We start from the raw sequence: 27,534 nt of genomic DNA on the forward strand, positions 1-27,534 counted from the left end.
TTATGAATCGGAAAATTTTTAGGAAAATTTCCATCACTGGGTGTGGTGTCTAAGTTTTCTTTTAAAAAAATCCTAACAGTTCTTCGTAAACCTAAGTCTGCTCCAACGCCATCTGGTACTGACTGCTGGAACTACCTCCAACTTGGCAATGAACATGTGGTCAGCGCATCGCCTCGCTCTGCCTCTAACAGGCGTATGAGGAATTTTCTGGACCGAGTAGTCTTCAAGTTTATTTTAAACACGCGACTTCCCAGTTTGCCTCACGACGCTACATGGACGTCGAAAATAGGAAAGTCTTGGCCAGGAACTGAACCCAGAACCACGCGGGCAGGAGTCCGATCAAAGGGTATGCAGTCTGCGCTTCGGGTGTTTCCGACACCCTTCGTGATGACGTTTTTAAACGTACCAACCAACGCTTCCTCTTTTCCCCGCCCATTCTGCAGTAGCGTGCTTTGCTCTTGCTTTTTTTGTGTTTGCAATAATCATTGACTTGGGAATGTAATGGATTGATTCTTTCATAATTTTTGTATTATGAAAAGTGTTCAAAGCATTGCTAACTAAAAATGAAACTTACCTTATGTTTGAGATGTTTACAAATACTGAATATTTTATACATTGACTTGTTAAAACTTCGAGAAGACTGAATACAAATTATAATGATTGCATTCATTAGAAAACAAGTCTTTGTTTGGGAAGCTTATCGACGCAGTTCATACACCAAGAAGAATTTTCCTTTTTTTTTTTTTTTTTGAAAATTTTGGCGTTTGCTTAGCCTTTTTCTGTGTGTTTCATACATAGAGCATTTCTATTTTAGGTGTGCCCTCGGAAAATATGCGAAACATACCCCACCTCCGCTATTCTCTTCCTTTTGCTTGGAGAAGAGAAGTAAATGACCTCAGCAGTGTTGCCAATTTGTCATTCAATCGTTTGGTCTTGACGAGTGAAGATCGTAGGCTACTTAGAATGGCTTACAAGACAGAGCACAGCGAAAGTCCGTAAAATAATTCATTGTGGCAACGCTTCCGCGTCCAACAATTGAAAGATCTTAGCCGCATAGTGTGGGAAAATTAGATAAAATGGCGGGAAAAAATTCATAAAGATTTAAAAATTGGCAGATATGTATGGAATAGTGGTACAATTAACAAACAAAAAGTCCCTAGAAATCCGAGTGGAGCTTCGGCCGCCATTTTGGAAAATGGCTGCAGCCGATGTTGTAAAATGCTTTTTCTCGTTATTCCACACAGAAAACGCCAGATGGACGAAATAACAACCCTTTTCATATTTTTGTACTAATATTTTCAAAATAAAAAAAATAATTATGTTCAAAATGGTTGTTTTTTTTTTTTCAAACATTGCTGCTGGTTCACACTTTTGTAGTGTAAAGGTGTAAGGTAATAATTATGGGTACAACGTATACTGTACGTCTGTTAAGGCTAATTGACTAGGTCCTTATTACGTAAGCTGGAATAAAACCTGCTATACTGAAATCTACCATACTCGTTTCGAAAAAAGTCGTTTCACGGTACTGGCAGCGGCCATTTTGCAAGATCGTGGTCGAAATTTCACTCGGATTTCCCAGGACTTTTATTATGCTGATCGGACCAATGTTCGAAATACCTGTACTGACTTTTGTCTCTCTGCGATAATTTTCTGGCGTTTTGTGTGTTGAATATAATGGCACACATCTTGGGGGCGAGAGGGCCGGGTCCCCCAAAGCTCATGTGGGCCCCCTCATTGTATTTGTAAATTTACAATATTTGGTATAATTTGAATGTAATTTGTCTTATAATCCTTATATATGCTTTCTGCATCTGGATGCCCCCCCAAAAAAATTACAGAGAAATCGACGCCCTTGGTTGAATAACGAAAGAAAGTAGTTTTAAGGCATCAGCGGCGGCCATTTTCCAATATGGCGGCTGAAGGTCCACTCGGATTTCCCGAGACTTTTAGTATGTTGATTGTACCACTATTCCACACATCTCTGCCAATTTTTAAACCTTTATGATTTTTCCCGTCATCTTGATTATTTTTGTCTAATTTGCCCGCACTAAAATGACCTTTTTTAAATTGTTCTTAGGAAGATTGCATAAGGAACTGATTTAGGAATTTCGTCCCAGAGGCACTTTTTATTTATTTAATTTGAGGAAAGAAAGGACACTTCATTGAAATCTATGAGTCCAGGAAATACTGCATGGAAAGTTTTAATTTCTAAAATTAAGACTGAAAGAATGTTTGGAGTTCCTATTGTGCAATTGGGAGGTCTAAATTGTATTTAACTTAAACAGCACGATTTTCTAAACTTCTCGCATAGTAACTATCTTTGAAATGAATTGGTCATATTATTATTTGACAAATAACATTATTATTTGTTTCTATACTTGTCCTAAGGTTTGTTTTTCTGTGTGTGTCATTCACGGGCACATCCGCGCGGGGGTCCACTGGGTCAGATCCCCTAAACTTCGTAACGTTTGTGCACATTCTTAATAAAACTATACGGGCCTTATGCAGAGTCGTTCTGACGTGTGATTACTGCCATACTAAAGAGTTCGACTAACATGTTTCCTGTAGTAGTCAGACCTTTAGTATCATGCTAATCATATGTCAAAACTACTTCTTTAGCAGGGAAATGATTGATGTGAACTAAAGATTTCATATTGTACTTTATCTATACTCTTTCTTTTCTTATAAAAACAATTTTGTTCTATTAGTTTTGCTGAAAATATATTTGGTGGTAATTAGGAATTACTTATCGTCTTTTCACTTGTACAATAACACCGCACCACTTCAACATTATACAGGGTGTTAATCAAGTATACCGACAAACTGTAAGAGGTGATTCCTGACATCAAAATAAGAGAAAAAGTTCATATGGACCTATGGCGAAAAGTGCATAGTCTAGGGCTGTCCAAATTCGTCAAAAAGCTAAATTTCAATAGGCCCTATTTCGAATTCCAGAAACTGTGGATGGTGGTTCTTATCAGCGTAAAGGAAACCACGCATACACAATCCAAAAGTGCATATTTCATCAATTGTCAATAGGTGTAGAGGGTATTCCCTACAGGATGTAATTCTCAGATATGTTTTCAATAGAGTTTTCAGATATACCCTGATTTCAAGAAGGGTACAAACTAGGCAGGAGAGAAACCTTGATAACAATAGACATCCAGTGCTTCGGAGGAAAGGCGGAAGTGTTAGGAACAGGCAGTTCCATGTTTCTTTGTGTTCGGAATAACGCGTGATGATACGTATTTCGTGACGGTATATTTCGCGTTTTCTTCACTTATAAGGGTGAAAGAAAACATTGCACCATAAGTTTTCCGAAGTACGAGAGACCGTGCTGCTGACGATCCTTAACACTTCCGACATCGCTCCAAAAGATTCCGTGTTCACTGCTATCAAGGATTATCGTTTGCCTACTTTGGATTGATGGCATGTCTGGGAATTTCACCCTGCAGGGAATAATCTGTACACCCATTGAACATTAATGAAATATGCATTTTTGGATTGCGTATGCGCGATTTCCTTTACGCTGATAAGGACCACCATCCACAGTCTCTCGAATTCGAAATAGGGCCTCTTGAAATTGGGCTTTTTTCGCGATTTTGGACAGCTCTAGCTCTGAAACTATGCACTTTTCGCCATAGGTCTATATGAACTTTTTCTCTTATTTTGATGTGAGGAATCACCTCTTAAAATTTATCGTTATAGTTCATTAGCACCCGGTATATACGTAATATCTCATATATTAGATCCCTTCTCCCCAACCTCTGGACCCCTCCCAATGAAAATTTCTGGGTGAGTCCATCGTCATTATATTTTAAAATGCAGAATTTATATTTATTCACGTTTGAACTCTTTTATCAATGTTTGTTCACTTATTAACTGATAATCTTCACCACACAGAGAGGATAAACCTTCATATTAGGTCACGCGAAGTCCCAAAATTAATAGCAGTAATTCTCACCCATCTCCCTCTCTCTCTCTCTCTCTCTCACACACACACACACTTTATCGTGTATGTGTATGTGTTTGTGAGTGAGACACACTCAGAGAGAGAGAGAATAGTGGGTTTGTATTCTGTGCGTGAATTACATATCCTCTGGAGCCAACAATAGCTAAAGTCATTATATAGTAAACCTGACATATCTCCTAGGACATTATCAAAGGAAAGAAAAAGTTCATGATGTATGACCAGTCAGCGAAACTCCTATAACATTTGCAGTAAATCAATGCTTAGGTTATTTCAACGTTAACCGCACCCACGCGCTTCAGACTATATTAAGACCCATCACTCAACCCAAGAATAATATATGCTTAACTCTGTTCTCAATCTATATCTATAAAAGACTATATCACTATGTCAGTCACTGACTTAACACCAGGAACTTCATCCAATATAGCTGCCTCCGCGAAATTAGTGATAAGCAAACGTGGTGGAAAGCCTTTGAGGAAAAGTTTTCTTTTGTAGTTTTACGTCTCACGCTTCAGTTTTACCTCTCCTGGCTAGGCTAAAGGAGACAGTGATGATGAAAAATGAATGCAATGATGGAGTGAATAAAATTAAACGGGAGAACTCCGGGAAAATCTACGAATGCCTTGATTATCCACCGCAAAGCCCACTTCTTGCGAGCTGGGATCGAATCAGGGACCCCACGCACCAAAGGTGAACGATCTACCACTAAGTCACCGTGCCCCCACTTAAAAAAAAAAGTTGTGGAAGACAGATGCTCGCAAAACGCATACTTTTGCGTTACTAATGCCATATCGCAAATTCACTAAATTGATACCGATTGTCAAACTGGAATAATTTTGCGTAGCGTTGCGTTCATGTAAACTGTTACTGAATTTGTAGATTTTTGAGTATTAAGACGTTAATATTGTATGAAAATAGCCTGGTCCTGTGGGGAACACAGCCTATATACTATGATCTTGCATGATGATCTCTGCACCCGTCAAATACACCGGATTCAGAGCCTTGTTAATAGGAAGATCCGTCATTCTTCACCTCAGTGTTGAAAAAGAACCCAAAGCTTAGAACCTTACACGTAGTCAATTAGTTTATCTTTAATCTTCGTACATACCTAGGTACAGACACGAAATTTGTCATCAGGTAATCTTTGACATAACTTACAGGATATGAATATTCAAACGAGTTAATTTTAAAAATGCCATTGGAACGTGTATCACAAAGGAAGATTTTTTGCCATTGTTTCTATTCAAGGTGAAAAGATGAAATTTTACGTGTATATATTTGTGAGAGATAATTGCTTCTATGGCATAGAAAGGAACTCATTCATACCTAGGTGATCACAATTGTGCCCTTTAACTTTTACTGCATTCATTCTACTTAAACCATTGTCGTCGGTGTGTAGGCTGATTGCAGTGTTGCCAACAAGTTGATACAAAAAGTCGCCAAATAGGAGATGAAATGACTCCAATTTTGGGTGAAAAGTCGCTATAATTTTCGGGGAGTTTTGCCTCTTATATATATATATATATATATATATATATATATATATATATATATATATATATATATATACAACTTTATGATCAATTTTGCTTCAACGAAATCAAAAATAAGTTTAGAAAAACGAACAAAATTAAATGTCTAGAAAAAATCTTACACACTTTACTTCTACTCACGCTTCTACAGATAATCTGTTTGCTATCGTTAATGAAATATTTGTGCTTCTAAACGGAAGCTCTCTAAACTAAAGGATATTAAAATCTGGAGTTTGTCCCTGTTAGAAGGTAAGAGATAACAGTAATCAAAGTGGGAATATAGAGATAAATGTTATGTACTTTCCCAGTTCGTCAACATCTGCACTGATTCAAATAAGCAAAAGGAAATAAACATATATCTGAACTGATTCGAGCTAATAGTACTTATTTTATGATGAGTTGTCCGCAGTACAAAAGTCACTAGATTTGTAAATAAGTCGCCAAATCGTCATTCCAAAATCACCAAAAAAGTCGCTAATCGGAAAAATTATTTTCTGTCGCTATCCTGGAATGCGAATCCCCTAGATTTAGCGACTTTTTCCCCAAATTGGCAACACTGGCTGATTGTTTACATTGGTGTTGCTTTGCTTCACTGTTATACAAGTAGCTACTTCTCTCTGGTGAGTAATATGTGATAAAAAAAAATATTGGAAATTGTCTGTGGTGTTGCTGCTTGGTCAACAGGTAGAGGTGTGCACGGTCTCGGGGCGACAAAGTACATATCACTTCGAGCCCAGGCCGGGCTCTGGCGGAAAATTTTTAAATATACAACCACATTTGTCGGATCTTTTCAGCCTTAACTTTGCAAATATACTGCACAATGATATTTATTAGACCGTTCTTTCTGGAGAACTATTAAAGCACAACTGCAAAATTAAACCTCTAATTGCTGTAAACAAAAGTACAATTTTGCGTTAATTATTAAGTTTCTGTGATTCGGGTTTATTTCGGGCTCATTTGATTATCACGCTAACTCATACCTAAATGCTAAAACATATTTTAGACTCGGGTTGGGCCTCACATAAACTAACGGGCCGGGGCGGGTTGGGCCGGGCTAAAAATTCCACCCCTTGCAGACCTCTATCAACAGGTACTGCATTCGTGTATTTTATTACCATAATTTTAAGTTTTACGTTTCTGAACTAACACTTTCAAGTGATTGTATGTGTTTCTGAATATCTTATCTTTTATGGTGAAATTGCAAAGATATCATGCAACTCATTATAACTTTATTTGTTGTTGAAATATAATATACACAATTGTGCTCAACAGGATCGTAATCAACAGATGCGTTATCAATGAAGGCTCAATGCGTATGCGTTTTTGGGTAAATAATCCAATTCTTTTAGTTTCAATTGGACTTATATCAACGACAGTAGACCACAACTTACTTTAAGGTTAGTTTAAAGGGACAAGTTTTGCCGATAGATGTCACTACATTCTTCGTATATCTCTCACGTATTTTTTACCTTTCACAAAAATGCACGATTTCTCTTATAAATTTCAACGTAAAGACTTCAAATTTTTAGAGAAGGAACTTCATAACCTATCGAAGGCAACAATCCGTGCCGATTTTTTATTTAGAATTTTCTTCATTGTTGAAATGGCTTGATTGTTGAAATGGATATCCAAACCTTTAATAATATAACTATTTCAACAACAATGAATAAAATTCTAAATAAAACATCGGCACGGATTGTTGTCTTCAATAGGTTATGAAGTTTCTTCTGTAAAAATTTGAAGTTTCTAGGTCGAAATTTGTAAGAGGAATCTTGAATTTTCATGAAAGGTAAAAATACATAAGAGAGATACGAAGACTGTAGTGACATCTACCGGCAAAGCTTGTCCCTTTACCCAACCTTAAAAAAATATATGGTACATTGAATTTGAGTGTAGATGAACTGCAATCAAGGATAAATCATCTGTAAGCATACAAACTCTCTCCGCGGAGAATATTTCAGACATGTTGGAGAAAAGTGACATTTCTGATTTTCGTTTATCTGAAGAGAAAACTCAGGAAGATGAATCGCTTGTACAAAGGTTAGATTTTTATGTGAAACAGTCGGAACTGAATGATTGGGGCAACGAAAACAATAGCACAATAGATTATACTTATATTTTCATTTTCACTTTCCTATCTCAGTTTTTGTTTCATCTTTTTATTCTCAGCCGTTTTTGATTTGGTACATATGACTTTCGCTTTCCAATCTAATCAGGCCATTATTTGAAAACGAGTTAAAACGAGCTGAACGAGCGAGACATTTATCAAACTCGACTCGACTCGAAACTCGAACTCAAAACAGCTACTCGGCTCGGAACTAGGCTCGAGAAAATTACCATTGGCTCGACTCGTTAGCCAATCTCGAATTTTTATGGGTAAATTGTACACAATCGTCATCTTTGAAAGCTCCTGCCTGATCATCTTAATTCGGTCTCTCACTACCATATTCCATTGCTTTTCTCTTACATGCTTCGTTTAGAATATGCTTCTGAAGTTCAAGTCCAATAGTAACTTCAGAAGCATATTCTGAAGTTACTATTGGACTTGCACACTTTACAAAATTATTGACCTGCTGTTAGATTTTGAAAACTGGGGAAAGCCGAAACATATTACAATTGAATCTTTAGAATAATTTTGATTCCTAATATCCTAAAATTTGTCGTTAAAAATAAAAATAGGTAATGGTGTTTTCCTTCAAAGTACGAATAACTAGTATTTCAGATTTAATATCCAGAAATCTCATTTTCTTTTCTTCATTAGATGTTGTGTACAATTCTGTTTTTACCACCTGGCAACGTTTATTCCCGATCCTGTGCGCAATCTTGGCCAAAGATACTGTGAATCAACCTCTTATCTGGCATTTGCTGATAAAGAAGATAAAAGTGCCCAAGTCTGTGACTAACAAGTTTTACGTCCCTGGATTATGGCGGCTAGGCTAAAGGAGACGGTGATGATGAAAAATGAATGCAATTTTGGAATTAATAAATGGGGACGAAATGGGAAAACCTTGAGAAAACAAACGCACACGGTGTGTTTGTCCACCACAAAGCCCACTTGGTGCGAGCTGAGATGGAACCAGTGACTCGATGCACCAGAGATGAACGCTCTAACAGTGAGTCACCGTGTCCCAATAATAATAATAATAATAATAATAATAATAATAATAATAATAATAATAATAATAATAATAATAAGGTTCGTTTAGAAATCAAAGGAAATGATTTAAAGAAACTAATAATATTACATTGCCTGAGTAAGAATTACTGCAAACCATGCAAGAAGCTCATTCAAGGAGTAGTAGTTGTTTGAATTTCTTTTAGGAGGATCACAACTTTCTATTTTATTTATTATTATTAGAATTACTTCTATGAGTTCTTTATCTTACAATCTTATAAATCAGAATTCGTAGAAAAGAAAATACACTTTCGCCTTATTTTTTTAAAAAGAAATATTTAATTTATTTCACGTTCTTTTTGTCTATAAAAATTACGAGTCGTAGCTGCTCATTTCGACCATTTTGTCTTTTAAGATTTTTTAAAAATACCCTTTTGTTCCCCCTCATCCAGAAATTGTTTGACTTCTGAGGAATTTTTGCTGATTCAGCACAAGATCCCATCAAAGAATTAAATTTTCGTGGAAAAAGACACTCTCTTGTTCCCATTCCATCCTCCCCTCTCAACACACACACTCACACAAACCTACACCTACACACACACACACACACACACTCATAGACAAGACAGTCTTCCAGTTTTCAGTTCCATCGGTAAAAGGAATGATTTCCAAGAAATCCTGATCAATTATTTTATTGTTTTTCAACCTTTTATTTCTATCTCTTGTTTTAAGAGTAAGGTCGTATTATTACTTTTTCCTTTCGTATCGAAAAGAATTTTTAAAGCTTCAGTTTTCTCTGCTTGTTGTTGCTGTTGTGACAAGAGTCATGTCACGTCTTGGGGGGGGGGAAACATACAATTTTAATATTGAAAAGAACAAAATCGCCTTACATAAAACCAGATTGCCTTGATTGAATGGGGAATTGAGACTGCACGAAACAACCCATTAGAAAAAAAAAATCGAAACACAAGTGCAAGGACAGGTCAATGGAGGAAGGGTATCCGATATTGGCAATAAAGTTTAAGCAAAGGATACATTCTTTCTTTTTTAGTTAAGCGGCCACGTTACTGAGTGAGATTGCGCTAAGGAAAACCATTTTTTTGAACTTACATATTGTACTATGCACACGTGTCGAAAGTCTTATAGAATGGTTAAGCCCGTCTGTCTATCTGTTTCTCGACAGGTACCAGAACAAGAACGGTAAAAGACATTCAGAAGACATTACTTGCAATCAATTTACAGTTCAGAAAATAGGTTCTATCTTCTCCGTCAACCTTTTGTTTAAACCAGGAATAATAGAAATCCACCGTTTCATTTATTAGGTTGATCGCTATCAGAGCCGTAGCTACGGTGAGAGACGAGCGGGACTAGTGATGTGAACTGAAAAATTTTCCAGAAAATTTCCCACTTTTATTTTTCTGGAAAATTTTCTGTTCTAAACAGATATCTGTGATGAAGTAACAATTCCTCGTTAACCATAAAATGGATTGCATTCATGTATAGAAATATTGAAAAGTGAAAGATTAAAGAATCTGAAAATTTTCATGGCTCAGAAAATTTCCAATACTGTGTAGGAACAAGTGAAACAATTTTTCGTAAATCGAAAAATTTTCTGTCCTGTATGGAAAAATTGAAAAACGTTTTATGAGTCCGAAAATTTTCGTCAGTTTGAAGCAAAAAAAAAAAAGTTAGAAAACAACTTTTTATGAATCGGAAAGTAGAAACAAGTGGAAGGAATTTTCATGGATCGCAAGATTTTCGTTACGATGTAAAAACAAGTGGAAAAACTTTTTATTTTGATTACAATTTTTATTACCGGACAATTTTGATTACCGGTATTATGTATTATGAAGTTAGGTGGAAAACTTCGACTATACGCGTATTTAACTGTAACATTGAGCTATAAAATTGAGGAAAGTTAGACAGAAACAAATTATAATTTTCTAATTATCTTCCAGGAAACGGAAAATTTTCTATTATTTCGAATTGGCAAGTAAAAATTCACATAGTGTTTCGCTCTCTCTCTCTCTCTCTCTCTCTCTCTCTCTCCATATAAATATTCCATCTCATTGTTTAAAATGTAAAAAGAAAGCGAAAAGAAACCTTTGTGAATTTATCAATTATTTCAAAAATAGAATATGTTACTATTTCTTAACATATAGGCCTATATAACGAAGTGTTTAACAGTCGTAAACTATAAGTTCAATACAGTTGGAATTATGTAAGTATGATTTAAATATCCGAAACACTGCAGCGTGCTTCTTACGTCATGAAATTGAGTTTTTCTTAGTGGTTTTGTTTTGTCCAGTTTCACTTTTCGAAGGTAATATAAGCGCCGCGGCGGTTATCGCAAATAACACAGTCATATGTCCGCCCTACGTAGAAAAATAAACAGAAACGAGGCAATCTGATAAGTTTCGATTATGCTTTGCATTTTTCAGAAATGAAGAATCGTTAGATTTTCACTTCATGGAACGTTTTTCAGACAATATTTATTACAAATAAATTTTGCGGCTAAACAACGATGTAGGAATAAGTGGAGTATGTTTTTGTGAATCCCGAAAGTTTTCCGGAAAATTTTCATCACTGAGCGGGGTCGTTGCTCCGGGCGCTGATAGCTAGAGGGCGCCGGCGAGCATGAAGAAAGGAAAGATAATGGGAAGGAGTAAACGACGCGTCGTCCCATAAACGTATTGTAGCTGAGTAATGACTTATACAGAATGTAGTGTACTCAGGAGAATTAACAGTCAAAATCAAAAACAAAATCTGAAAATACATGTTTGGCGTTTTGATTTTGATGAGTTTGGTTAGTTAATGACGCTTTTCTGCCGAATCGAATTAATCACGACGGTGAGAATAAAGGTATGAAAAATGACAGGAGTGAAGAGACAAATGCAAGTTACTGTTTGCGAAGTAATCTTAAAAATGAACGTGAATAATAACATTTTCGAACTTGAAGCAGTTGTAGAATATATGCTTAAGAGGCCAGAATTTAACCTAATGATCTCGTCTTTTTCAGATTAACCACTAATTCTGATTTCTTTCATTTCTTTCAAATGTTTCCAATCTGAAGGAGTTTACTGGAATCATTTCTCCAACTACTTGCAATTGCGTATTTAAGGAGGTGGCTATCGGGCTCAAGCAGCCCCGAAATGAATTTGTTATATGTAAAACTTCATTAAAATTTGTCGGCACCCAAAAGGAAAAAAATATAAATGCTTATTCACTATTCACATGTTGTGCATAGCCCCCCGAAACAAGATTTTAAACGCCACTGACTACTTGTATCGCAAGGATATTTTTGGTGTGTATTCGTGTTTAGTTGTGTGATATTTTTACCTATCAACATAATACAAAACATATACCACATTATATGGTACATATGTGTTTATGTTTGTTAGTGTATTTTTAATATGTTAATTAATAATAAGTTTTAACCTTACATTCAGAATTTTCATTCATTAAGAAATTAGGCAATTATTGTAATTTCAAAAATCTGTAGTAGCCAAACTGTATTTTGGATTTTGAATACAAACATTAAACAAATTCTTCACCTCCATTGATCAATATTGAGAAACTCGCAAAGAAGGCTATTTCTGAATTTCCGTTACATTTCACAAAATATTTTTTACCGTAAAAGAATCAAGCTTAAAATGTTATTTGTGTGGTCACATACAGAATACAATTTCAAAAGTTTACAGTTGTTATTGGAAATTCATTCTGTCATCAATTTTGAAAGTTTAAAAGCATTTCTATAGGTGTTTTCCAAGTAGATCTGTTTACTAACCAAAGGTAGTTTTGTCAAGTTTAAGAAAAAGTCCAAAATAACCTTGCTGAAAACAGTTTTTATTTGTCAAAGATGACATAATAATCGATTTTAGCTGTTGCAATGATCTGTTCAAGCAGCTTGATAAAAAAATTCATGTTACATAACAACAAGAGCTGTTTCTCTTATATATTAAAAAAAAAGGAGAAACCTGGTGAGACGAAGTAAATGGGACTCCGAATTCTACTTCTCCCCGGGCGCCAAATTCTCTAGCTACGGCTCTAATCACCATAGAACAAAAACGGTAATAACAAATAACGACAAGTGTTTTTTTTTAAAAAAATTAATTAGTCGTCTCAAGAAAATATACCATCTTCTATCAAAACAGGCATACAAAATCTGATAGACATTAATTAATACTCCCGATTTCAATATTGTTTTACAGAAAGCAAAAATGGTAAGATATAGAGATAAATTGGTGTTTGGAATGAATTCAGCTTCCTATCTCCTATGGTAAACGTCAGGTCAAACTGGAAATATAAGAAACTACCGTTTCCGGTTTCAATTTTACTAGCCATAGAACAAAAACTATAGTCTCAAGATACAATCGGATTTGGGAATCGATTCAGTGTCTCTTGTAAACCACATCACGTCTTACGCGCAACACCCTACTAAAACCGGAATTGGTAAAATTTACTTGTGCTTCCGGTTTCAACCGTGATCACCATACAAAAAATGTACAAGGACGGACAAAAACATGGAAACACCTGGTATAAATGAGGTAGAAATTTCAAACATGATTTTTGTCTGAATAGTAGGTGTTGCTGTGGTCACCGCCACATCCTATGAGATATGCAACCTGGCCTATCGAACAGATGAGCCAGTTACAGTTTAGGGGCCGGTCTGTGCAGGTTATAGTGAATAATATCTGAGCTGACAAGAGTTTCAAAGATAGCAAATTGTGGGTGCGCGTATAGTGGGAGCATCCGTGGCAGAAGTAGCGGAACTGTTTGGTGTATTAAGATGCACAGTCTTGAAGGTCATGACTGCCTACGAGTGTTCTAGAAAAACCTCATCAGCAAGCAGCAATCTGGACTCAAGTTTATCTTGCGGGAAAGAGACAGACGCACATTGGGTAGAATTGTGAACAAGAAGAAGATTACCACGGCACCGAAAGTCACCTGTTAGTGCTTGCAAACCCTGTTAGCGTCAAAACAATCAGATTAGAACTCCACAAGCAGGGTATTTATGGCACATCTGCAATTCCCAAACCACTTGTGACTGTTGACCATGGTGTATACGGAGATAGCGGTGCAACGTCCATAAAAACTGGCCAATGGAGTAGTGGAACACTGTTATCTAGTCGGATGAGGCTTCCTTTACATTGTTTCTAACGGCTGGTTGAGTTTACGTGTCGAGAACAGCTGCACAAACATACGATACAGACTGTTTGTTACCAAGAGTGAAGCATGGCGGTGGTTCAGTGATGATTTCGGCAGCCATATCCTGGTATTTTGCCGGAAGCATCAACACCCTGGACGTGTCACTGCCAAGGTCTACATGACCATTTTGAGTGACCAGCTGCATCCCATGGTGCAAACTTTGTTTCCAGATGGTAATGCCTTGTTTCAAGATGACAGATCTCCTATTAAACAACTGGTTTGATAAGCGCGAAGATGAAGTGTTACATTTTCCATGGCCTCCATTATCACCAGACCTCAATATCGTTGAGCCCTTGTGGTCAGGTTTGGAGACCAAGGAGCGAATCCACTCGTTGTCTCTACAACAACTTGCAGCTGCTTTGATAGAGGAATGTCAAAACATATCTTTCACAACCATACGCCACCTGTGTTTCTTTATTCCTCGTCAACTGCAAAGATCATAATACTAGCTGTTAATAAAGGTAATGTTCAATTTATTTAGGTGTTTGCCTATTTTTGTCTATTCCCTATAATAGATAGTGCCCAAGTGGTATTTTTCGACCAATTCAGCCTCTCCCACCAATCTCCCACCCGTGACGTTTCAATATTGATCTCCATACGACGAGAAGTGGAAAGAGATAGGGTAAACGATAACAGATAGCGAGAAATGGTAAAAGATAGCGAGAAATGGTAAAAAGATAGCGAGAAATGGTAAAAATATAGCGAGAAATGGTAAAAGATAGCTAGAAATGGTAAAAGATAGCGAGAAATGGTAAAAGATAGCTAGAAATGGTAAAAGATAGCAAGAAATGGTAAAAGATAGCGAGAAATAAGAAATAAGGAGAAATTATATAAGATACAGCGAAATGATAAGAGATAGCGAGAAATGGTACAAAAATAGTGAGAAATGATAAGAAATAAGGAGAAATTATATAAGATACAGAGAAATGATAAGAGATAGCGAAAATATGGAAGAGATAGCGAGAAATGGTAAAAGATAGCGAGAAATAAGAAATAAGGAGAAATTATATAAGATACAGAGAAATGATAAGAGATAGCGAAAATATGTAAGAGATAGCAAGAAATGATAAAAAATAGCGAGAAATGATAAGAAATAAGGAGAAATTATATAAGATAGCTAGAAATGATAAGAAATAGCGAGAAATCGTAAGAGATAGCGATAAGTGGTAAAAGATAGCTAGAAATGGTAAAAGATAGCTAGAAATGATAAGAAATAACGAGAAATTGTAAGAGATATAGAGAAATGATAAGAGATAGCAAGAAATTGTAAGAGATAACAAGAAATTGTACGAGATAGCGAGAATTGATAATCAGTTTATCCAACATCCCAAGAAAATGTTTCATCTTCTTTTCTTATTAGTCTATTCAAACCACGAGTGGTAGAAATATACCATTCCTAGTTTCGATACTGATTTTGAAAACCGAAAGCTGAACAAATATGCTCAATTACCAGTTTCAATTCTAATCTCCTTAGAGCAAAAACGGTCATAGATAGTGAGAAATTGTTTTTTTCATACGGATTCGGTGTCTCAAGAATAATTTACATCTCTGACCTTATCCGTTTATTGCAACCGGAAGTGACCGAGCTACCGCTTCCGGATACAATATTAAATGTTCACAATTTGGAAGTTGGCCGTAGTTTCACAATGGAAATGCAACTCACTTCTATTTCTCTCCTTTAAAAAGAACTATATATATTAGAAACGGGTGTTAACTTCTGTCAATTTACGTAGTAATCAACAGGGATCGATATTTACAATATTTCACAGTTTAATGGGTTATAAATGGAGTCTTATTTGTAAATCATTCCTTTTAAGAATCTAAATTTAGGTAAGAATTTGCCACCTGCATTATCGTATTCTCGTGTGTAAGCCGCGGCTTTAATTTTTGTCTATAAATTCTGAATAAGTTCTATGCATAAGGTTTAACTAGTCTAAAAGTATTTTAAGTATTAACTGCAAGCAAAAATGAAAATACTAAAACACAATTTCTACAGTAGCAAAGATTTGATTTTTTTCTTTTTAGCACAAACACGTTCTTGTTAACAGAACAAACAACCGTAATAACTATTCCCCATTTAATCAGTGTCGTATTAATTTGCACTTCAAGCAATACAACGCATCGGGGACCCAGACAAAGGGACTACCGGATGCAATGTTTAAAAACCTCATACCCATGCAAAGTAGAGCATTGAGATTAAATCATTGGTTAGTACCACAAATAATAATAATAATAATAATAATAATAATAATAATAATAATAATAATAATAATAATAATAATAATAATAATAATAATAATAATAATAATAATAATAATAATAATGCACTGTTTCAAACTAATATTGCTCAGTACTTATATTACTCTGTTACACAGAAAAAATAAAACGTATGTGGCGTACGGCTAAACGTAGGTCTCATGCGTAAATCCTGTAGTGTTTCGGTTTAAAGTACCACTATATATAACATCCTGTAGCAAATGTATAACTGAAAACGTATGTTTTAGTATACTGTCCGTATAAGTGTTCCATCTATACGTACTTTCCGTATAAGTGTTCCACCTATACGTACTTTCCGTATAAGTGTTCCATCTATAGCTACGTGCTTTCCGTATAAGTGTTCCATCTACACGTACTTTCCGTATAAGTGTTCCATCTATACGTACTTTCCGTATATGTGTTCCATCTATACGTACTTTCCGTATAAGTGTTCCATCTACTATACGTACTTTTCGTATATGTGTTCCATCTATACGTACTTTCCGCATAAGTGTTCCATCTATATGTACTTTCCGTATAAGTGTTCCATCTATACATACTTTCCGTATGACTATATATAGTCTGTAAGGATCTCATATACAGATGGACGTATATAACATATAGCTGACGTATGTAATATACGGAAGACTATTAGATGTCAGACATAATGCAGCTGCACGGTGTAACATCTAAACGGGAATAAAGCAGTATATATGTAGCATACGGATAATATATGCTTCGTACAGATTTCCGTAGTAAACATATAGATTTCGTATATTTACACAATATACCACTGTCTGAATAACGTATTTTTCTCAGTGTATTCATTTTGTGTACGTGAGGCTGTGATTGAATTAAACTAAAAAAAGATTCACTGAAACGACGACGAAATCGATCATCATTTTAAAAGGGCACATCCACGGGGAGGTCCACTGTCTAGATCCCCCCCAAAAAATTTTGTGGCTCGAGTAACATTTGTAGACTTTCTTGACAGAACTAAACTTGTTTATCAGTTAAGTGGTTAATGTAGGTTAAATATTTGAGTTTACGACATATCTGTACTCTTTCTTTTCTTTTTAAAATAATCTAGTTCTATCATTTAAAAAAAAATATAGGTTCAGTTATCAACAATTACTTATTGTCTTTTCGAATGTGTAGACATATTGTACCCCCTACCCTCAAAATATTTTGGACCTCTCCCAGCAAAGATTTCTGGGTGTACTGTTGCTGATCAATGTGCTAATTATTAAAAATGTTTGTGTGATTTGTTTCTGTTCAAATTGAAAGTACTAATAGGCTGACTTGTTTTGTTTTAATGGTGTTGCCCGGTCATGATGTCCAACTTAAGAGGGACAGCCATTGCTGTGACAAGGACCTTGAAGAAGGAATAGCCTGCAATACCAGCAAAGGAATTACATTTTATAAATCAATTAAAAGGTGTCCGTTATTATGGCTTCTGGCAATAAAATCAAGGTTCAACTGATATGGCTTCAAAATAGCACGATGAAAGCGGGCAGATCCCACACGTCTGTGAAGTTGTCCCGTCCACCTAACGAATTTTTCTTTTTTTTTTTTATCTACATCGTTAGTTTATCGTTAGTTTACGTTAGTTTTGCTAAAACTATCGTTAGTTTTGCAAAAATAACGATTTTATTCGAGAAATAAATGGGCAGGCCAACTTCACGGTTCCCCGCCCACAAACGAATTTCAAAAGTTTTTCATATCACATCGTTAGTTTATCGTTAGTTTAGCTAAAACTATCGTTAGTTTCGCAAAAATAACGATTTTATTCAAGAAATAAAGTTTCCCGCCAACTGTGAATTAGCCCGCCCATATTGAATTCTCATAAAATTCCAACTCATATCGTTAGTTTATCGTTAGTTTACGTTAATTTTACTAAAACTATCGTTAGTTTCGCAAAAATAACGATTTTTCGAGAAATAAAGTTTCCCGCCAGCTGTGAATTACTCGCCCATATTGAATTCTCATAAAATTCCAACTCATATCGTTAGTTTATCGTTAGTTTACGTTAGTTTTGCTAAAACTATCGTTAGTTTCGCAAAAATAACGATTTTATTCGAGAAATAAAGTTTCCCGCCAACTGTGAATTAGCCCGCCCATATTGAATTCTCATTAAAATTCCAACTCATATCGTTAGTTTATCGTTAGTTTACGTTAGTTTTGCTAAATCTATCGTTAGTTTCGCAAAAATAACGATTTTATTCGAGAAATAAAGCTTCCCGCCAACTGTGAATTAGCCCGCCCTTATTGAATTCTCATAAAATTCCAACTCACATCGTTAGTTTATCGTTAGTTTACATTAGTTTTACTAAAACTATCGTTAGTTTTGCAAAAATAACGATTTTATTCAAAAAATAAATGGGCAGGCCTATTTCACGGTTCCCCACCCACGAACGAATTTCAAAACTTTTTTCTATCACATCGTTAGTTTATCGTTAGTTTACGTTAGTTTTGCTAAAACTATCGTTAGTTTCACAAAAATAATGATTTTATTCGAGAAATAAAGTTTCTCGCCAACTGAATTAGCCAATCCATATTGAATTCCCTTAAACTTAATAATCATATCGTTAGTTTAACGTTAGTTTACGTTAGTTTTGCTAAAATTAACGTTTGTTTTGGAAAAATAACCATTTTATTCGACAAATAAAAGTTCCCGCCAAATGTAAGCCCTAACAGCACATTTACATAACAGGCATACCAAAGAAGTATATAAGGCACATACTGGACACATCTTAGGTACTGTACCTGAGGGAACATGATAGGCGTATGCATGCTTGTGTTTACATTTGGCGGGAACTTCTTTTTCTCGAATAAAATCGTTATTTTTGCAAAACAAATGTTAATTTTAGCAAAACTAACGTAAACTAACGATATGAGTTGGAAGTTTATGAGAATTCAATATGGGCGGGCTAATTCACAGTTGGCGGGAAACTATTTCTCGAAAAAATCGTTATTTTTGCGAAACTAACGATAGTTTTAGCAAAAATAACGTAAACTAACGATAAACTAACGATGTGATATGAAAAAATTTTGAAATTCGTTTGTGGGCGGGGAACCGTGAAGTTGGCCTGCCCATTTATTTCTCGAATAAAATCGTTATTTTTGCAAAACTAACGATAATTTTAGCGAAACTAAGGTAAACTAACGATAAACTAACTATGTAGATGGAAAAAAGAAAAATTCGTTAGGTGGGCGGGACAACTTCACAGACGTAGATCCCACAAATATCCTCTAGTACCAGGTCCTATTCGCTGATTCGGGACCCTAGAAATATGTTGCTAATGGTAAGCCTCAAATACCTTCCTTCACTTATGACAGACCGCTTAATAGAGTGGAGTTGATTTTGAGTTTAACGTCCCTTTCAGCAGCGAGGCTATATGAGACTGGATCTACTGATAACGTGGAATCCGAACTACATGAGCTTCCACCGGGCATTGAACCCGGGTGTCCCACACAAAAGGCGCGTACACTAACCGCTTAGCCACGAATTAGCTGTACCGTTTAATAGAATGGGAAAGATTTAAGAACACATGTACCGAATAAGTGTTGCTTCGTTGCCTGATATGCGTAATTATTTATTGTTTCAACTGTATAAAGAGCATCATTAACTTTTGATAATATTAATACAATGTGTTTTAATGTTACTTTTCTGTTTGCAAGTTTCGAATCTTCCAACTTAAATTTGACTCATTTCCATACTAACTCCAGCTCTGAGCTTTGATACAAATATAGTTTTCACACAAGTAAAACTAACTTCTTTCCGTCGAGATAAAGATATACTGATGACATTATTCAAAGGAAGAGCGGATCAACTTTCTTTACACTTCCTTATGACAACAGTAAATGTTCAATCCTTTGTGACTGCGACAACATTTGGTTCATTGACAATTCAAGCGCGAGTCTAATATCCTGGTCAAAGTTTCACGGCTGACTAAGACAAAATTAGTTTAGTTTGAAATCGCACTATATCTTGTTCTTGGTTTAAGAGTAGCATCCTTTTCAATGCCGAGGCTATGCGAGACAATCGTCTACTCAAAAAGCTCTCTCTTCACGGTTTTTCAAACCAGGACCTAGTGAGTACCAAAATGCACTTCCCACTAGACTAGCGGGGACAGCTTTGTACAGATACACAAACCCAATGCAATACAATATTATATTTTCACACAATTTTCGCTCTAGCTTAACATTGGACTCTCTATCTTAACTACCCTCTCTTTAACCGTCTGTTGCCTTAACTGCCCATCTTCCAAGAAATACACCCTTTTCGTTATCAGCTGCATTGCAATGTGTTTTTCTTCGTTTAGAAAATGTGTTTATAAAATACAATACTGTACCTCATTCGGTATCGTAGACTCAATCGTATTTTGTTTCAGTTTTATGTTTTTCTTCCATCAGTACACATATATACTGTGAATAACTGTGTAATTTGTATAATAGCCTTGTGTGTTTTATTCAATCAGAGTCGGCTTTAGGTTTGGTGGGGCCCGAAGCTACTGACGGTAATGCGGCCCTTTATCAAGTAGTAGTATCAAGATGAACGTAGGCACCCTATATCCAGAAATGAAGAAACTAATGATATTTTAGAAAACAGGCCAGCAGAAGGGGCCCCATTACTTACATCATAGGAGTCTACACAACACGAAGCACAGTTGCTATATGTAGATGTTATTTTATTTATTATTTTCTTATATTTTCAATATGTACATCCAGTTGTTTCCTTTAATTTTTGGGGCCCCCACGAGAGTGGGGCCCTAAGCTATAGCTTGCTTAGCTTATACGTAAATCCGACACTGTATTCTCTATACAGTATTTCTTCAACTGTCACTAGAGCAGCTCATGGTCAAAGCTTCAGATTTTGTTAAGTTAAACTTACTGATTTTTATGATACTGCAAGCCTTTTCAACCCATTATAGAAATGCTAATACAATTTAAAAGCTGTGAAATGGCGATCTTTATTTTAAACTTTTTCGTTATCCAACCAGGGCCTGATTGCGTTGTGATTGATTAACAGAGAGTCAACAGCATATAGCATATAGATGGAAATATTGGGCGCCTGCTGCTTATATTACCTGAATTATCACTGAAGTTCGGCTGGTTGCAGACTACTCAAGGCGTTTTGTTGATTTCATCAACAAGTTTCACCTGACTTTGTATCAAGAAAATGAAATCTTTCAGTTTTACGTCCCAAGGTTATGCCTGCTAGGCTAAAGGAGACGGTGATAATGAGAAATGGATGAAATGGTGGAATGAAGAAAGTGGGAGGAATTGGGAGAGCCCCGAGAATAACCACGCGCACGGCGTTTGTCAACCAGAAAGTTCAGTTGGCGCGAGCTTGGATCAAACCAGGGAGCCTATGCACCAGAGACGAACCCTCTACTACAAAGTCACCGCGGCCCTTGACTTTGTATCAACAAATTTAAGTGAAAACGAAATATTATTTATTTTCTTTAGTTTCTGAGCTTGCCTTACCTTGTATATAACACTATGATAATAATAATAATAATAATAATAATAATAATAATAATAATAATAATAATAATAATAATAATAATAATAATAATAATAATAATAATTCGATTTCATCTTTTCCCCTTAAATTATATCAGTAATAGTAATTGCATTTTTTTATCATTTCGCTTATTAATTTAGAAATAAATGTTCAGTGCCTGCTCCTTATACAACCCAAACATCACGGAAGTTTGGCTGGTTTCAGATGACTATAGGGGTCCTGTCAACTTCATATCAACAAGTTTGATTTCATATCAGCAAGTTTAAATGAAAATTAAGTATTATTTATTTTTCTTTAGTTTCTGAGCTTGCCTTGTACAGTATATTACACTAATTGATTTTATCTTTCCTCCCTTTTGTTTTACAATGTAGTGTAAATGTAGTCTACATTTTTTTGTAAATGTAGTCTACTTTTAAGGGCAATTTTAGAAATTTTCATATAATATAGCCTCAAATTGTATTTGGACATCCCGGAAACGGTTTAGACCCCTCCCGGGATAAATTCCTGCGTACGTCCTTGATTACCGGTACTAAGAATGTTGTGAGTAATTGCATTAGGTAATGAAATGGAAAAATTATTGTTCGTTATTTGTCACTTAAATCTTTATTTTATGAATTAATTCTTTAAAACTATAATCATTTTACTTACTTGTTTTTTCCCGAGTTGAGTTGATTTTGAGTTTAACGTCTCTTTTAACAGCGAGGCTATATAAGACGGGACCTACTGATTAACGTGGAATCCGATTCACTTAAGCTCCCGTCGGGAATCAAACCCAGGTCTTACACGCCGAAGGCGCGTACGCTAACCGCTTAGCCATGAAGGAGCTTCCGCGTTGCAAATACAATTCAGGGTGATATTTTCTTTTTCTTAAAGAAAAATCCTTCCATAAATTAAAGTGATTATCAAAGGGACTCAACAGTTATAGGATTTGTCAGAAACAAAACAAGACCTTTAATAATCAAATTGATAGAATGTTTAGTTTTCACACATGTAATAGTGGGTTCATTCTCAGTGTGATACTCTTTTTTTTTTTCACAAAAGAAAATAAAAATCTTTGCGTTTTACGTCCCACATTATGACGTGCGGTCTAAAGGACACAGTGGTAACGAGAAATGAATAAATTGTGAAATGGTGAAAGTGAAAGAAAATGGGAGAACTCCGAGCAAGCTCACGTACAAGGTATTTCTCCACCGCAAAGTCCAATTGGTGTGAGCTGGAATCGAAACAAGAAACCGACGTAAGAGAGATGGACGCTCTAACTTTGCGTCACCGCAGCTCCCTGTTTTCTTGCAATACTTTAGGTACTGGAAACCTTCTCAACCTTTCTTATCCACTTTTCCTTCTTGCTAAAACCTGCTAATATATGTTTTCTTTATATCCATTTCCCGATAAAAGGCTAACGAGTATGCTTGAGTACACGTGGTCCCAGGGTTCGATTCTTCGCGGTAAGATAATCCAGAATATGAGTTTGGGTAACATTTCAAGCAGTAAGTCCTATGAGTTCGGATAACATTTCAAGCAGTAAGTCCTATGAACTCAGATAACATTTCAAGCAGTAAGTCCTATGAGTTCAGATAACATTTCAAGCAGTAAGTCCTATGAGTTCAGATAACATTTCAAGCAGTAAGTCCTATGAGTTCAGATAACATTTCAAGTAGTAAGTCCTATGAACTCAGATAACATTTCAAGTAGTAAGTCCTATGAGTTCAGATAACATTTCAAGCAGTAAGTCCTATGAGTTCAGATAACATTTCAAGCAGTAAGTCCTGAGTTCTGATAACCTTTTATTACGGCTTCAGTACTAAATGGAACGTAAAACACTAATCAATCAATCTGCAATGAAACTCTCTTGTAGCAAGATTGTTTAGTGGGGAACGGCTAATACTGTAAGCAATGATCCTGCATGAGAATTTGTGCTTTCATCAATTGAACTAGATTAAATAATAATGGTGTAGTTCCCGTAGATCACGCTAATAATAAATCTTGTCCCTCCCTTCTGCGTTACAGTTCGATGCTCGGCCAAGTAAGTTTGTGGTGAACAACATCGTTTCCATGAGTTTTCTCACAGTTTTCCCCTTTCCTCCCACATTTTCATTCCACCAAATCATCCATCATCATTCATTTGCCTTAATAATCCGTCTCTCTTAGGCTAAAGGACAAAATCGTGTTGCGTTGAACTGAAATATTTCATTTCACTTCATTTTTCTTCCCATCCCGCTGCATAAGGACGTAAAAGAGAAAGCTCCAACTCTACAATCAATCTAAGTCTCCGCTATTAACTTGCAAAAAGTTTCAACACAGAACATAATAATATTCTAATTAATTAGATTTGTTATTATAATGGCATACCGTGTCTTTGATTTACGTAGTCTTGTGTTCGATATCAGATAGGGTGTATTAAATTAATCCTTTAGCACATATGGTAGGATCATTCAGTAACTACCGACCAACAAAGCATTACAAAATACAGTAAAAACTTATAAGGAAATACAATAATTCAGAGCATGGTTAAAGTTAACATTTTCTTATCGAAGGGAATTCTGAACATCTTAGTGGTTCCAAAGAGCATTCCTTTTATGTTGGTACGTGCGGTCTTGGGTTCTATAACCGATATATACAAATCCATATTCGCTTAGAGGATATACCTCTTTGCCAAGCACTTCAACAAATTAGAATTTTTATCCGAAATATTTTAATTAATTATTTAACTTGTAAGTTAAACTTTTGCATTTATTAATTTTACTTATCTTAGGTAATAATTGTAATGAACAAAGCATAAATTTCCCGAGAGAGGTTTTCCGCATTTACACCAAGTAAATGCTGAGATGATATCTCATACAATGATCTGATGTCACTTCCTTCCTTTCGTACTCCCGAATTTCTCAGGCAGTATTTTCTCTGGGGGACGTCATCCCTCATACATGAAGGGCTAACATGGCCAAAGATGACGAAAGGTCCAGAAATCTAATTCCTAATCTATTCTAATCATTGTTAACCTCATTCCAAAACTTATTTTTCAACTACGCACAACATTAGTGAGAGAAGAGAGACTTAAAATAATTTGACGACTTCCTTTCATGATATTATAGATTTTAATTAGAAAATAAAATCGTATTTTAATAATTAGTTTTCTCAAAATGGGATGTTTCTTGCATCTAAGTGTCGCCCTGTAAGGGAATGTTATAAACTTTCAAGTTCCCACTTTACACCGAGAAGGGTACCTCTTGTGGTAGAGGTGAGATAGTAAACCACCAATTCATCGATGATCAGAACACAAATTTCCACTTCAGGGCTACGATGATTCACTGGTAGGGCACACACATTTCTGGTTTCGAGGGAGATCTTAGGTCATGAATTTATAATGGAAAACATTGTGTCTATGGGGCATTTTCGGATTTCTTCAACTTTCGCATTGAAATGAAATATTCCAGTTTAACGTCTCACGATTATGCCTCTCACGATAAGGGAGAGAGATGATTAAGACTAGTGAAAAATGCTGGAGGAAAAGGAAATGAAATCTTTCAGTTTTACGTCCCACAATTATGGCGGGTAGGCTAAAGAAGACGATAATGATGACAAATAAATGGAAGAGTGGAATGAATAAAGTGGGAGAAAATGGGAGATCCTCGAGAAAACCCGAGCACACAGCGTTTATCCACCACAAAGTTCACTTGGCGAGAGCTGGGATTGAACCAGGGACTCCATGCACTAGAGATAATAATGATGGAATAATTGGTGGAATGAGGTACTGGGAGGAAACGGGAGTAACCCGAGAAAACCCACAAACGATTGTCCACTTCAAATTTACATGGCCGGGAATCGAACTTCACCTTTCTGATTTCGTCAATTCTGTTAATGATCATCTGTAGTAAAGATTTCAGTAAATTTTCCCCCGGGGGCGGAGAAACTTTACACGGAGGCAGAAGGTAGTGTTACAAAAATACTGGTAACAGAAGTTGAGTACGATGAGAGATATGTCCCGGCAGAATTTCTTATCTCCGGGGAGAGCTTCCTTCCCGGGCCACCCCAGAAATCTCCTACCTCAAGGCCGTAACCATGGGATTTGAAACTAGAAATTTCTTTCTCTTGAACAAATTTTCAGTTGCCGAACTTCATGCCCTTTTCTCATGCAAATGATCGTCGTTTCCCGCGCAAATACACAAGACGATTTGTCTTTAAAAGATTCTTGATGACTCTAATAAAAAGATTTCTTGAAACATTAATATATTGAATAGAATACAGGTATTTATTATATTACGTTTCCATAATAAGTACAGTAATAGAATGGGATTATCATGAGGGGAACATCTGTCATTAAAACACACATTTTTTTTAACAGATTCCCAACATTACTACTGAGGCGGTAGGATGTGGTCTACTCTCTACTATAACTAACTACTGTTCAAGCGAGTACGTTATCAAAATTCTACTGTTTCTCTAACTACTTCCTAAACTAATTATACAAATATAAAAAATAAAAATAAAGAAAGAAAAAGAAAGTATCTACGTAAAAATATTACTCTAAAAGTGAAGAGAAAAATAAGATATTTACATGTTACTTCTATGAGCACCTTCCCAAAATCTTCTGGTCATTTTGTAAAGTTATCACAGCCTCACACATGCTGTTTCTGTTGTAGAAAAAAGCCCCGAAACAAAACAAAGAAGAGATAGGTTTAGTTTGTTTACGACGGGAACAAAATCACGGCGTATTTGAAAGTCATTTTTCCTTGTGTGCGGCGCACAAAATTAAACAACAAAAATCCACAGCATTTAAGAAGAAAGTATAAAGAAAAAGAGAGAAGAGAAATTAAAATAAGAATCGTCACTTCAATCACACGTCAGCAAACCAGAGATAAGACTTACTGGGTTCATACGTTATAATGTTCGTGACACGTATTATCGCGTTTGGATACCTCATCAAGCCCAGTAAAGGGCGTGCCATACCGCGCTCTGCTCACTGAAGCAACGAGTGTTGTACACGGCAAACAGATAATGGTAAAGGATCTCAAAGTTTTGAGCATGCGTTAAATTTGAGTTAAAATACAATCGCACGCGTGGTGGGAAGTTAGAATACAAGGATAACGTGTGCACAAACACGCTTCTTGCTTTTTTTTTTTATCTCCCTCCTCAAACAACACGCATGTATACCAAAAGGTGTTATCAGGTAATAAATTCGACTTTGTATTTTAGAAAAAAAACCAGCAAAAATCGCGGTGACTTGGTGTCCTTGCTTCGACTCCTGCTAGGAGGACGTTCTAAAGGTGTGGGCCTTCTTCATCGAACTGAAGTCAGCTGTGCAGAAATGATCAGAACGGGCGGGTACACCAGTTCCGTGTTGGCGCGAGCGAGCGAGCGAGCGAGCGAGAGAGAGAGAGAGAGAGAGAGAGAGAGAGAGAGAAATTCTAGCGGGCGAGGCACTGAACAGAGGAGTGAAAGGGACAGCGCAGGGGTAGAGAGAGAACGGAGGGTACGAATCTCGGGGAAACACCGAACCACGCAACTCAAAACTGATTTTGGACTCGTCTGTCTCCTGTGTTATAGGGGGTTTGGTTTTAGGAGATATGAGATGAGGGACGGTCATTAAAAATAAAGGTGCGGCACAAAACACTATACCAAATACAGTATCTTCCAAACTTATCATTTCCAACTATTCTGACGTTTTCTAAATTTATACACTCAGAGAAAGTAGTAAGATTTTCCTTGCGCAAAACTCAGAAAATTCAGTTATTATTATTGTTATTAATGTTGACTTTGAAATGAAAACGAAATCTTTAAGTTTTACGTCCCATAGTTATGCCGGCTAGGCTAAGGGAGATGGTGATCATGAGAAACGAATGAAGTGGTGGATTGAAGAAAGTGGGAGGAAACGGGAGAACTCCGAGAGAAAACATGCACATAGTTTAATGTTGACTTATCAAAC

General features: G+C 36.0%; 1 protein-coding gene across 2 annotated transcripts in view; it reads right to left on the reverse strand.

Moving 5' to 3' along the window:
* Positions 1 to 26,897, reverse strand: part of LOC145671429 (calmodulin-like) — a 592,217-nt gene extending 565,320 nt beyond the window's left edge. Inside the window, exon 1 of one of the 2 annotated variants that reach the window (XM_081740612.1) lies at positions 26,167 to 26,897. The gene's annotated coding sequence lies outside the window, so the exon portion shown is untranslated. The remainder of the gene's footprint in view (positions 1 to 26,166) is intronic. The other variant, XM_081740613.1, reaches the window with a different exon arrangement.
* Between the last annotated feature and the right edge of the window lie 637 nt (positions 26,898 to 27,534).

The sequence above is a fragment of the Thermobia domestica genome, chromosome 15 (assembly GCF_964235325.1).
Source record: "Thermobia domestica chromosome 15, izTheDome1.hap1.1, whole genome shotgun sequence".
Lineage (NCBI taxonomy): Eukaryota > Metazoa > Arthropoda > Insecta > Zygentoma > Lepismatidae > Thermobia > Thermobia domestica.